We start from the raw sequence: 13,530 nt of genomic DNA, 5'->3' as shown, positions 1-13,530 counted from the left end.
CGACAGAGGATGAGATGGCTGAATGTCATCACTGACTCGATGGACGTGAGTCTGAGTGAACTCCAGGAGTTGGTGATGGACAGGGAGGCCTGGCGTGCTGCGATTCATGGGGTCACAAAGAGTCAGACAGGACTGAGCGACTGAACTGAACTGAACTGAACCTGAAAATCATGATATCCAAAACAAACAGTAATTTATTCTTTAAAATCTGCTCTTTGTTTTTCCTCACATTTTATTAAAGCATAACAGCCCCAAAGTCTTTAAGTTTGACGTCAGTTATCTTCAACTCTTTTCTAACCATTTTTAATCAGTTACCAGATATATTATTTCTATCCCTAAAACCTATCATAATCTTCTAGCTTTTTAATTTATATTTCCAAAAAGTATTTTCCTAATTCCTTGTAATTGGGAAATTACAATTGACAGTTGTAATTACCTCCTTATTGCCCCCAGACCAGAAATGTTTCCAAAATAATGTCTCTAAATGCCGAAGCCATGCCTTCAACAAAGTGGCCATACCCAAGTATCAGTTCTAAATTCTAACAACCATGTATCTTCCACTGCTGAAACACAAGTATGTTCTCCTATAGAGAGTATTTTCCACATTCTAACACTGTGTGCTAATGTTCAGACTGACCGCTCAACTTGGACTCTTTCCTTTACCCCTGCTGATGTGAAACTTTGAAGTCAGGGCTCAGCTGTCACTTCTTCATATAAACTATCAATGATAAGTTCAAATAGGGATAACTGCTACTGTGAATCTGTCTTATTTCATTATAATATTTATTTTTACTAAATGTATTAAAGCATGACTTAACTCTGTCTTGAATTAAAATGATGTGCCCATAAGCCTCAACTGAGTATAGAACATAAATAACACTGCATTACTATTTCCCAAAGTCCTTACTGTCAAGTGAGTTTATATTTGTTGAAGATTATTTTCCTTCATAATATTTTTATCTTTGTCATATACTTTCATTTTAAGCCCTTTAAAAAAGTCCTCTCCAGTCTTCTTATTCTAGAAAGATTCATTTTCAGGACTGCAAACATGAAGGTGAGGATGCATCAGACACTTTCCAATGAAGCCCAGAAAACAAATTAAGATGTAACTTTGAGAAATAGCACCAGTCAAACATAATTCTAGAACTGGGCAAACAAGACACTTCTTGTTTCTTTGGGGAGACTCTCATTGCCAAGGCTGAAAATGACGAAGTGTTCATTTCAGTGAAAAGAGGCTCATGCATCTTGAGTTTTTTAGGTGGAAACCGCCCGTATGTATGCATTAACTTTGTCATAATTTTCTAGTTACTATAGCACATAAAACTTTCTGTGCCTTTTCCCTTTGATATTTTTTAATCGGAGAGAACAATATTTTCTTGACTATAACTACAATCTAAGTCATAAATCAAAGCACAAGTGCTATGCTATAAAACTTCAGTGGCATTACTAAAGCTGAGTTAATATTTACAAGAAAATGTAAAATTTTTGTCAAAGTAATAAACAACTAGTGATTTCACTTTGGGTTGGTTTAATGTTAATTTAATAATAATAATATTAGTAATTAGATTTCTGCTAGAATTTTTTCTTAAGGTACTTGAATGTGATTTAACTTTATGAACAAATTAGCAATTTAGGCCGAAGAAACCTAGTCATTTGGTTCTGAATTGTACTAGAAACATGTCAGATATAGAGTATAATACATTATCAAAAAGAAATTGGTTTTTAAGTTAGGATTATTTTGAAAATATATTTGAATTACCCTATCTCTAAACTAAATTCATAAGAAAATGAAATTGAAATACAGATCAGTTAACATATAACAGGAAAAATATCACCTGATAATGCAATTATTTCACATATTTTTTAAAGTATGCATATATTTGCATCAGATTATTTATAGTACTTGTATGGATAATCACTCAAATCATTAACATGTGTTAAAGTCTACTTGCTAAAATAAAAAAATCAACATCATGGCATGCTGCTATAATTCTCTAGTGGTTTGTGACTGATTCTATTTTCATCTCCTGTTTACTTGTGAAAACTGTAGAATCAGCATCTTTAATTCACCCTAGTAGGTCTCCAATGTGTACAGTTGCAGAATGTACAAAACTTGCTGCAGATTTAGTGTCACAATGATTTCTTTTCCCCTTTAACATGAAATTGCATTTTTAATGTAAATAAAACCTTTAAAATGAAAAGAAAAAAAGCTGTCTTTCCATTTCTGTAGTGCTTAGAGTCTTAATGGGACATCATGATGTTCTCTTCAAAGTTGCAGAGAAAGCAAACTTCCAACACCTCTGCTGCCTTAGACTACTAGCATTTTAAACCAAATTTCAGTTCAGTTCAGTCGCTCAGTCGTGTCCGAATCTTTGTGACCCCATGAGTCACAGCACGCCAGGCCTCCCTGTCCATCACCAACTCCCGGAGTTCACCCAGACTCATGTCCATGGAGTCAGTGATGCCATCCAGCCATCTCATCCTCTGTCGTCCTCTTCTCCTCCTGTCCCCAATCCCTCCCAGCATCAGATTCTTTTCCAATGAGTCAACTCTTCGCATCAGGTGGCCAAAGTATTGGAGTTTCAGCTTCGGCATCAGTCCTTCCAATGAATATCCAGGACTGATTTCCTTTAGAATGGACTGGTTGGATCTCCAGGTAGTCCAAGGGACTCTCAAGAGTCTTCTCCAACACCACAGTTCAAAAGCATCAATTCTTCAGCACTCAGCTTTCTTTATAGTCCAACTCTCATCTCCATACATGACTATTGGAAAAACCATAGCTTTGACCATTGTTGGTAAAGCAATGTCTCTGCTTTTTAATATGCTGTCTAGGTTGGTCATAGCTTTTCTTCCAAGGAGCAAATGTCTTTTAATTTCATGGCTGCAGTCAAGTCATCTGTAGATGTAGATTGTAGAGTGTTCCTTCTCCCCCACATTTTAGCACCACAATGAGGCTGCTCCAGGAGATAGTAGCTAAAAGAGCTAAAAGATGCTTACTCTTTCTGAGTAGCAGTACAGAGAAGCCCCCAAGTCAAGAGAAGAGATTAAAATAATGGCATTAGAGGAATTCGAAGCATCTTGCACCTACAGTTGAACAAACATTAAATGCAGGTCCAAGCCAAATTAATATAAATTCTCACTAAAAGCCTATTTACTTGATTTCTTATTGTGTGTATGTGTGCGCATGTGCTCAGTAACTGACCCTTTGTACTATAGCCTGCCAGGCTCCTCTATCCATGGGATTTTTCAGGAAAGAATACTGGAGTGGGTTGCCATTTCTTCCTCCATGGGATCGTCCCAACCCAGGGATCAAACCCAAGTCTCTGATGCCTTATTACCCAGTATAATCTGTCTGCTCTATAATAAAAAAAATTAAAAGGTATGCCAAAAAGCAAGAAAAGATAAACACTGTCTAAAGAGATACAGCAGTATCAGAAACATGATCTGATAGGATATGGATGCTGGATGTAGTGGATTTAAAATATCAATCATTAGTACGTTAAAGGCTCTAATGGAAAAAAGGAGACAATATGCAATGCCATGGGTAATATCAGCAAAGAGATAGAAGCTATAAGAAGAGTCAAAAGCAAATACTAGAAATCAAAACACAGTAACAGAAAGAAAGAATGTCCCTCATGGGCTCATCAGTAGACAACACAACTGAGGAATCAGTGACCTTAAAGGAATATCAATAACATTTGATAATGAACTATGTAATTTGCTAATGAACCAGTAATGAACATGGGTGTAAACTGCAGACTTTGGGTGATGATGTGACAGTGAAGTTGCACTGACTTTTGACATTTTTATATTATGGTATTGGATGTTGACTGCAGGAGAGGTTGCATGTTGATGGAGGTAGGGGGTGTGTGGGAACTCTATGTTATCTTCCATTTAATTTTGCTGTGAACCTAAAACTCCTCTAAAAAAACAAAGTCTCTTTAAACAAACAGACAAACAAAAATATTCCAAACTGAAGTATAAAGAGAAAATATAAAACAATTATAGCATACCTATAATTGGAGCAAGAGAAAATTTTTAAAAAAATAATGGAGCAGAAAAAATTTTAATAATGACTGATGACAAATTGAAATTGTTCGGGAGTATTCATTGGAGAAGGCAATGGCACCCAACTCCAGTACTCTTGCCTGGAAAATCCATGGACAGAGGAGCCTGGTAGGCTGCAATCCATGGTCGCTAAGAGTTGGGCACAACTGAGCGACTTCACTTTCATTTTCCACTTTCATGCATTGGAGAAGGAAATGGCAACCCACTCCAGTGTTCTTGCCTGGAGAATCCCAGGGACGGGGGAGCCTGATGGGCTGCCGTCTCTGGGGTCGCACAGAGTCAGACACGACCGAAGCGACTTAGCAGCAGCAGCAGCAGGGAGTATTCATAGTTCAGACACACAAAACTGGGGACAGGAAACCATTTAGGATCTGGTCCAGGATGTATCTCTAGACCACTGAGAACTTGAATTTCCTCCTAATTATATCAAACCAAATGATATCACCAGGTGTATTGGGAACAATGTCTACCAACTGCAACTTTAAGGTCTCAAGTCCCTCTCACTGCTTGTAACCAGGCAACCATGTCAGATCCCAACAAATCCTTGCTTAACAAGCACCATTCTTGACAGATTCAATTACAATTCTTGACAAAAAATGTATGTGACTAACTGTGGCCTTACAGTTTTTGCCTTTATAAGCTTCCTCTATTTTACAGGCTGCTGCTGCTAAGTCGCTTCAGTCATGTCTGACTCTGTGCGAACCCACAGATGGCAGCCCACTAGGCTCCCCTATCCCTGGGATTCTCAAGGCAATTTATAGGCTAGCAAAACACAATTTAAGTGCTTGTTGAATCTGTGTCTCCCAGGCTGCAGTACTAGCAAACTACAAATAAATATTCCTCTTTATTTCAATCAGTATTTGTTTCAAAAATTTTGGTTTATAGATATGGCTGAGCATCCATTAAAATTAGTGGCAGTCACCAAAACACATTTTACGGAAGCTCAATGAATAAACAGGATGAATATAAACAAACAGAAAACCATCCAAGCATATTATATTTACACTGTAGAACACCAAACAGAAGAAAATTGAGAAAGAATAAACAAGGAAAATGGATTATAGTAAATTTCTCATTAGAAAGTATATAAGAGAGTTAAGAAAACTAAAAAGGTGAAAGAAAAAAATATGCCAAGCTGGAATTCTATATCCAGTAAATTACTCATCAAAAGTGAAGAGAAAATGAAGACTCTCAAACTAACAAGAAACAGGAAATAGCCAGCTGACTTGCCTTTCATGAAATGTTAAGATCATCAGGCAAAAGAAAAATGATATAGATCAGAACTTCAATCTGTATAAATAAGACTATCAGAGAAAGAATAAAAGTAAAATAATGTTCTATTCTTAACTGATCTAAAAGATATTCTGTGCTTAAAGTAAAACTAGTGAAAATGCATTGGTGCAGCACATCAGTAAGTGAAATGAATGATGTTAATTGCCACAGACTGAACTGTGCCCCCTAAAAACCTATATGTTAAAGCCCTAACCCCAAATGTGACTGTATTTGGAGATAGAGCATATAAGAAGATAATTAAGATTGAGATCATAAGAGTGGGGCCCCAAACCAATAGGATTAGTATCCTTATAAGGGGAGACATCAAAGAGCTTGGACTCTCTTTTTGCCATGTGAAGATGTTACAAGAAGATAACCATATAAATACATGCCAGAAAGAGAGCTCCCATCAGCCACTGAGCCAGTTATCACCTTGTTCTTGGACATCCCAAACTTCAGACCTGATAAAAAATAAATTTTTGTTCTTTAAGGCACACAGCAGGAAGCAGTGAAGTTGCTCAGTTGTGTCTGACTCTGCAACCCCATGGACTATAGCCTGACAGCCTCCTCTGTCCGTGGGATTTTACAGGCAAAAATACTGGAATGGGTTGCCATTTCCTTTTCCAGGGATCTTCCCCACCCAGAGATCAAATCCAGGTCTCCTACACTGCAGGCAGACTCTACCATCTGAGCCACCAGGTAAGCCCTTAAGGCACACAGTCTGCTATTTTGTTATAGTGGCCCAAGCAGACTAATACAGTAATATAAGAAGCAACCAGAGAAACTGGGAATGTTCTGAGTACCTACACTACATTTAAAGTGGTACCGTTTTCTGAGGTGGATTAGTTAAAAATATGTATCTTATAACTTTATATCTTTATATATCTTTTATATATATATCTTTATATATATATATATAAGATATATAAAGTTATATATCTTATAACTTTATAACTTTAACTAGATTAGTTAAAAATATGTATCTTATAAAATCCAAGAACACCACTAAATAAGAGTTTAAAAAATACAGTTGATATTCTAAGTGAGGAAACAAAATGAAATCACATAACAGCTCAATTAAAACACCAGATAATAATCCAACTATAATAATGTTCACTTTTCAAGTGATCTGAAAAACATCAACTGAAAAAAATGAAATTATCAGAGTCGTTTAAACAGAAAAAAGAAAACAAAACACCGAAATATGTTGACTACAAGAAACACACTCTACATACAAAAACTACATCTGGGTATAAAGGAAAGGAAAGGAGAAAGATATACTAACAAACATCCAAAGAAACCTGGAATAACTATATTAACTTCACATAAAGCTTATTCAGAAAAAGAAAGATTATCCAGGATAAAGAAGGGCATTGTATAATGATAAAAAGGGTCAGTCTTCAAAAGACATTAAACTCCTAAATGCACATGTACCTAACAGAACATCAAAATACAGGTGGGGGAAAAAATGATAAAACTGAAAAGAGAAACAGAAATATTCACCATTACAGTCAGAGACATCAATATCCTCTGTCAGTTGATGGATCAATTCAGCACAGCTTTGCATAACCTGTGCTACAGTACACCTGATCTAACTGACATCTATAGAATATTCAACAGCAGCAGAATCCGTATATTTCTCAAGCTAATGTTGATTTTACCAAGATGGACCACGTTCTAGGCCATAAAACAGACCTTAATTTTAAAAGAACAGGAATTATACAAAGGATATTCTCAGTCAGCAGTGGAATTAATTTAGAAAACAGTTATCAGAAAGACAGATGAAAATTCCTAATGATTTAGAAATCAAGCTGCCATTTCTAAATAAGGTATGGGTCAGTGTGAGATAGGCTGGGGCCTGAGACCTTCTACCAGAGTGCTTCAGACCAGATCAGATCAGTCGCTCAGTCATGTCTGACTCTTTGCGACCCCATGAATCGCAGCACGCCAGGCCTCCCTGTCCATCACCACCAACTCCCGGAGTTCACTCAGACTCATGCCCATCGAATCAGTGATGCCATCCAGCCATCTCATCCTCTGTCGTCCCCTTCTCCTCTTGTCCCCAATCGCTCCCAGCATCAGAGTCTTCTCCAATGAGTCAACTCTTCGCATGAGGTGGCCAAAGTACTGAAGTTTCAGCTTTAGCATCATTCCTTCCAAAGAAATCCCAGGGTTGATCTCCTTCAGAATGGACTGGTTGGATCTCCTTGCAGTCCAAGGGACTCTCAAGAGTCTTCTCCAACACCACAGTTCAAAAGCATTAATTCTTAGGTGCTCAGCCTTCTTCACAGTCCAACTCTCACATCCATACATGACCACAGGAAAAACCATAGCCTTGACTAGATGAACCTTGGTTGGCAAACTAATGTCTCTGCTTTTGAATATGCTATCTAGGTTGGTCATAACTTTCCTTCCAAGGAGTAAGCGTCTTTTAATTTCATGGCTGCAGTCACCGTCTGCAGTGATTTTGGAGCCCAGAAAAATAAAGTCTGACACTGTTTCCCCATCTATTTCCCATGAAGTGATGGGACCGGATGCCATGATCTTCATTTTCTGAATGTTGAGCTTTAAGCCCACTTTTTCACTCTCCACTTTTACTTTCATCAAGAGGCTTTTGAGTTCCTCTTCACTTTCTGCCATAAGGGTGGTGTCATCTGCATATCTGAGGTTATTGATATTTCTCCCGGCAATCTAGATTCCAGCTTGCTTGCAGAGTGCTTGCACCGGGACAAATGTCTCCTTGCCCAACAAAGAAACTATTAGGGACTGAAATTAACTGCACACTTAGGCAGTTATGAATAAAACGACGCAAAAATGCCACAAAACAACTTTGTCTTTCTCAGACACCACAAGAAAAAGCAGGCTACTGCTGGTAATGCTGTACCCGGGACCACTAAGGCGGTAAACAGACCACTCAGACTATACCTCCTGCCCAAGCCAAAGACCCACCCCCAGCTTGTTATCTCATTTAAAGAACCAACTAGCCAAGGACACCTGTTTCTTGTTTTTGCTCCCTCCAGCTGCACCACGAAACCTATTAAAGCTTTGTCGGAAATTTTCCTTGCACCTGCTAACAAATTTCTTTTGATTAAACAGTCCAAGGGCCCAGGAGGGTATCAAAAGCGAAACTGAAAAATATTCTAACCGAATAAAACTTAAAATACAACTTATTAAATTTACCAAATGCAGCTAATGTGTGGCTTAGAGGGAAAAGTTTAGGAGTTTTGAAAATTCCTAGATCTTTCGAACTCTTGCCGGACCCCAGAAGTCTTAAAAACCAAGTGGCATCTCCGGCACGAATATCTGGCAGCCCCGAGCAAGCCGTCGAGGAAAACGTTAGTTCTTCTTACGTACCTAAGAACTCCCCAGTCCTGGACGGCTCTCTAGGGACGTCTTCTCAAGACAGAAGAGAGACCCACACAGCACGGAAGGAGAAAACTGGCGTGGTGTCTGCGCCTCCACCGCTTGGCCCCTAGAAGGAGCCCACAGAGCTCGGGCCCCTGGCACGCCGCAGCCGCTGCGGAGTATACGCCTAGCCCGGAAAACACTGACCTGCCTTCCCTCTGAAGGCCGGAGGGGCCACGCCCCCACGTCCTCAGAAGGAAGAGCCAATGCCCAAGCAGACGACTCTTCCAGGAGTGGGCTCCTAAAGCCAGAATTTGACGTCTCTGAGGACGCTGCCAACAAAAGCCCCCCAACTAAGCCCCTCACCAAGGAAACTGGGAAAAGGGGCCCAGCCTCAAGCCTCCCTCCTGGAGACCAAGGCAGGAAAAGGCCCCGGAGCAGGTAGAGGAGGGCCCTATTTCCCCCTCCTCTGCTTCCCGCGTGGACTGGGACGAGCTGGGTAACCCAAACTTTAACCTGTTCCGAGGATGCAGAGAGATCCGGCTCCCCACGAAGACTCTCAAACAGGCTGGCGGAGCCTGAGGCTGGACGGCTCAGAGCAGGGTCTTTGACGACCAAACTCACCTCGGTGGAGCAAGGTGCTTTCCGCCTCCGTTGGATAACACCCCTCAGCTGTAGGCCAGGGCAGGGACCGCCAGGAGCAGCAGGCAAGCCTGGGATTCTCTGGGTGTGCGGGCTTCCGCCAGCAGTGTGGTCGGTGAGCCCGGGGCTCATCCCCTCCTCTGTGTGGCCAGAGCTGCCTTGGATGTGAATGAGGAGCACCTCTGACCCAACTGAGCTTCCTGGTACTGGGCAGGGTGGATGGACTCTGGAGCAGTTTGGGGCATCCCTGGTTAAGGAAGCAGCCTGGAGGAAACAGTCCTTATACTTCAAATTCCACCTTCTCCTTTAAGGAAGGTCCACTAAGACCCGGGCCCGTGAGACCAGCTTGCACGCGCACCGGAGGCCAAGCTCGTAGAACCTGGTTTTCCGCAAGCTCTGGATATTCTCCGGCCTGGCTGGCTCCTCTGTATCCTCCTTGGCGTGGGGATCTGCTGCTGCCTGTGGGGTGCATCATGGACAGGCTGCCGCCGCACAACAAAAATGCATGTTGAGAATTGCAGAGTAAGAAAGAAAGGCCGGAGATACCTGACACGGAAGACCATGCAGGAGAGAAACCACAGCTGGCAAAAGAGGAGCTCGCCCAGGTCCCAAATCAGGCCCAAACAGAGGGCCTTCAGATAAGTGTGAGGAAAGAGGAGTTAGTTAGTTAGTTAGCATCCACTCCCTGGAGACCATGGCAGAAGCCAGCAATGACCAGAATCTGTGATGACCTCATTCTCCAAGTTGGAGATATGACATGGGAGTCCGGAAACTGGGAAAGTGGAGCTGAAATCAATTCCATACTATTATCTCTGCTTTTAGAAAGGTAAAATGTATGACTGTGTTCTTGTTTGTTCTTGACAGTTTATGACCTATTTGGGATTACATTTAATATCAGATAAATGCACTCAGATCTAGATCCCATGGGCTTTGTTTTAGATTATTATGAATGCGTGTGAGGCAGAATTTTAATAAGGATAAAAACATAAAATAATACACAAGCTTGTCCCTCAGGAGTGATAGACCAAGATCCTATTTTCAGTTTTCAATGTACTAGACTTTAAGATGGAAGAGTAACAAGCAGGATGATGCAAGCAAACATGCTACTGCTATACTGCTAAGTCACTTCAGTCGTGTCCGACTCTGTGCGACCCCGTAGACGGCAGCCCACCAGGCTCCCCCGTCCCTGGGATTCTCCAGGCAAGAACATTGGAGCGGGTTGCCATTTCCTTCTCCATTGCATGAAAGTGAAAAGTGAAAGGGAAGTCGTGTCCGACTCTTAGCGACCCCATGGACTGCAGCCTACAAGGCTCCTCGCCCATGGGATTTTCCAGGCAAGAGTACTGGAGTGGGGTGCCATTGACATAGATATAATTAAAAACTTAAATTTCTCTAATAAAAAGAATAAATTTGGAACTGAGAAAACAAGTTTGTTTTAGTATAGAATTTAAATTTGTTAAATGTGGAAATACATCTTTTGTTGATTTTAGAGGTCTACGAGAATACAGCCTATTTCTACTAATAAAAATTAACAATTCAAAATAATCCCAGGTGAGGGGCTTACTCATTTGTCCATAAACATTTAAAAGAGACCACTCCTTTTTTATAAAGCGAACCTGGAGAAAGTCAAGCTATCTGCCAAGATCCAAGCGTAATTAAAAAGCTGATGGAGTAAATGTACCTTTAGGTCAGGAGCTGCACTTTGACCTTCATAATGGGCCATTAGAAAGGTATACTTTATGGCAGCAAAATCTGTACTTAAAACTTTTAATCAGGATAAATTTAACATACTAAAATAGACACCATGATGAGATCAACCCCCATGTACTGATCCTAGTTTTAATAATTGTCAATTCATGAGACTCATGATTCATCCATTTCCCAACTCCATATCATTATGAAGCAAATCTGTCATCATGTCATGTTATCCATACATATTTCACTATCACTCAATGATAGTTTTAAAAGCCATAACCATACTATTATAATAAGAATAAGTTGGTTATTATTTTAAATAAGTGAGTAAAATTTCTAATTTCTTCATAAGTGTTATTTCTTCTTGACAGTTTATTTAATCAGAATCCAAATAAAGCCCACTCTTTGTGGTTGGTTGACATGCCTCATATTTCTTTAATCTTTTTTCCTTGCCACTTTCTTTTGAGGAAAACCAACTACTATAGAATCATTCTCTATCTGAATTTTGCTGATTGAATCCTCAAAGCATAAACAGCTTCCTCTATGTTCTAGATTTCCCATAAAATGTACATTCAACTTAGATCAAACTCCAGTATGATTTGGAGAAATGCACTGCTTCCTACCTGTTAACTGATGATCAAGTACTTAGATTCAATAAATTGGTTAGGCATTACAAAATGTTATTCTGGTCATTCTTATATTATTATCTGGAAACTTCCCATAAAGTTAGTCTCCCTCTCTTCTATTTCACTTGCTTAATTCTTTCATGTTATTTTCCAAATATTTTCCTTATTTTCAAATAAGAAATGGATTTACTTATATCCTACAACATTGAAAATTAGTATTTTTATGTATTAGTATTTTCATTAAATGTTATTTCAGTATATGTGATATATATTAGGATTCTAAGTATCTCTTATTTTCAATCAAGGGTAGTTATTGTTATTGGTCAAATTGTTTTATATTTGGGCAACAGAATCCCCTTCATGTTGGCTCTTGAGTTCTTTTGACACAATTATTACCAGCGTGGGTCCTTGGACTCTGTAATCAATAGAAACTTATTTCAGGTCTGAAGATTTCAGCAAAGCTTTATTGATGCTCATGCTGCAGTGTGAGGGAGCAAAAACAAGAAACAGGTGCCCTTGCTTGTTCGCGGAGTGCGAGAGTGAGCTAGTTTCTTAGAGTAACACCTGGGGCGGGTCACCAGGTTGGCCAGGAGGCATAGCTTCTGTAGTCTGCCCACTCCTGTGCTGGTACTGTGTGCAGGGATCATGCTCAGTAGCCTGCCTTTGCTACTGGCATCTGAGAAAGGCACAGCTAAGGCTAACAGAGATCAAGAGGGTGGCAACCATCCTCCATTTAGATTATTAATCACCACTGGAATTAACAGATTCAGAGGGACTGCAAGCAGGGACAGGACCTAATTGAGGTTGCTGATGGCTTGTCCAGCATTCTCTTAAATGTCCTCCTTCAGATGTGATTCTGGAAATGTTGATGAGTGAGTTTCGCACCATTGTCCCCTGGTTACAGGGACCAGTGAAGTAATCAGAATCAATGGGTGGGGCATGCTTGTGGAGTATTTCCCTTAGACCCAGTGAGGACAAAGGAGCTGCACTCCTGGTAGGGTCGCTGAGCAGACCAGCAAAATGAAAGCAGAAATACACTAACAAGAGTGGCAGATAGAAATCCAACCCACCACATCAGTAGTTACTTATCTGTTGATTGTCTTGTCTTTTGCCTAGGTATCTCAGATCTTCCGCCGGCTCACAGGTGAATTCTTCTGTCGTGGCCTGCAGAGTTTTTGGAGGTAAGAGCTTTATTGTGGACAAATGTACCCAACTAAGTATCATTGGGTTTTGATGGCCATAGCAGGGGGCTCAGATTACCCTTTCATTTTGGCAATTGTCGATATCAGGGGGATCCTTCCTTCCAAGTTTTAAGAAGAACCTGGTCTCCAGGGTTAATTCGTGAAGGGACTGCACCTTCCGTTTTTTTGTTTTGTTTGTTTGTTTGTTTTAAGCAGGATCTTGCAGTGGTTTGTTGGCACTCCCATTTGAATTTGTCTGAGATTAATAATAAACTGCTCAGTTTGGCTCATTTCCTCCTCAGATAGAATGTCAATAGTAAGAAAAGATCATAGGTCATTTCAGATGGGCTGAGCTGCTGATAATTCCTGGGAGCTATACAGACCCTGAGGAGTACAATAGGAAAACCGTTGGTCTGCTAAAGTTTTCTTTAAAGTGTGGTTCATTTTCTCTGTCTTTCCTGAAGGGCTATCAGGAGGTGTGTAGGTTATAGTTGGGGCTATCAGGAGGTGTGTAGGTTATAACCTGTTTCTAGAGCCCTTGAGAGCCCCTGTGTGATTTTGGCTATAAGAGAGAACTTGTTATCACTCCGGAGCGATTTTGAACTTATTTCCTTTAAGAAGGACTTACAGACTTTAGTAGTCTTTTTGGTTGGAGTAGGGAAGGCTCCAGCCCATCACGTGAAGGTGTCAGCAAATTCAAG

General features: G+C 40.3%; 1 pseudogene; it reads right to left on the bottom strand.

Annotated features, from left to right (window-relative positions):
- Nucleotides 1-9,607: 9,607 nt before the first annotated feature.
- LOC104985279 overlaps nucleotides 9,608-13,530 on the bottom strand; it is a 31,590-nt pseudogene continuing 27,667 nt past the window's right edge.

The sequence above is a fragment of the Bison bison genome, unplaced genomic scaffold, assembly GCF_000754665.1.
Source record: "Bison bison bison isolate TAMUID 2011002044 unplaced genomic scaffold, Bison_UMD1.0 scf7180017864041, whole genome shotgun sequence".
Taxonomy (NCBI): Eukaryota; Metazoa; Chordata; class Mammalia; order Artiodactyla; family Bovidae; genus Bison; species Bison bison.
This window is presented reverse-complemented; position numbering and strand designations above follow the sequence as displayed.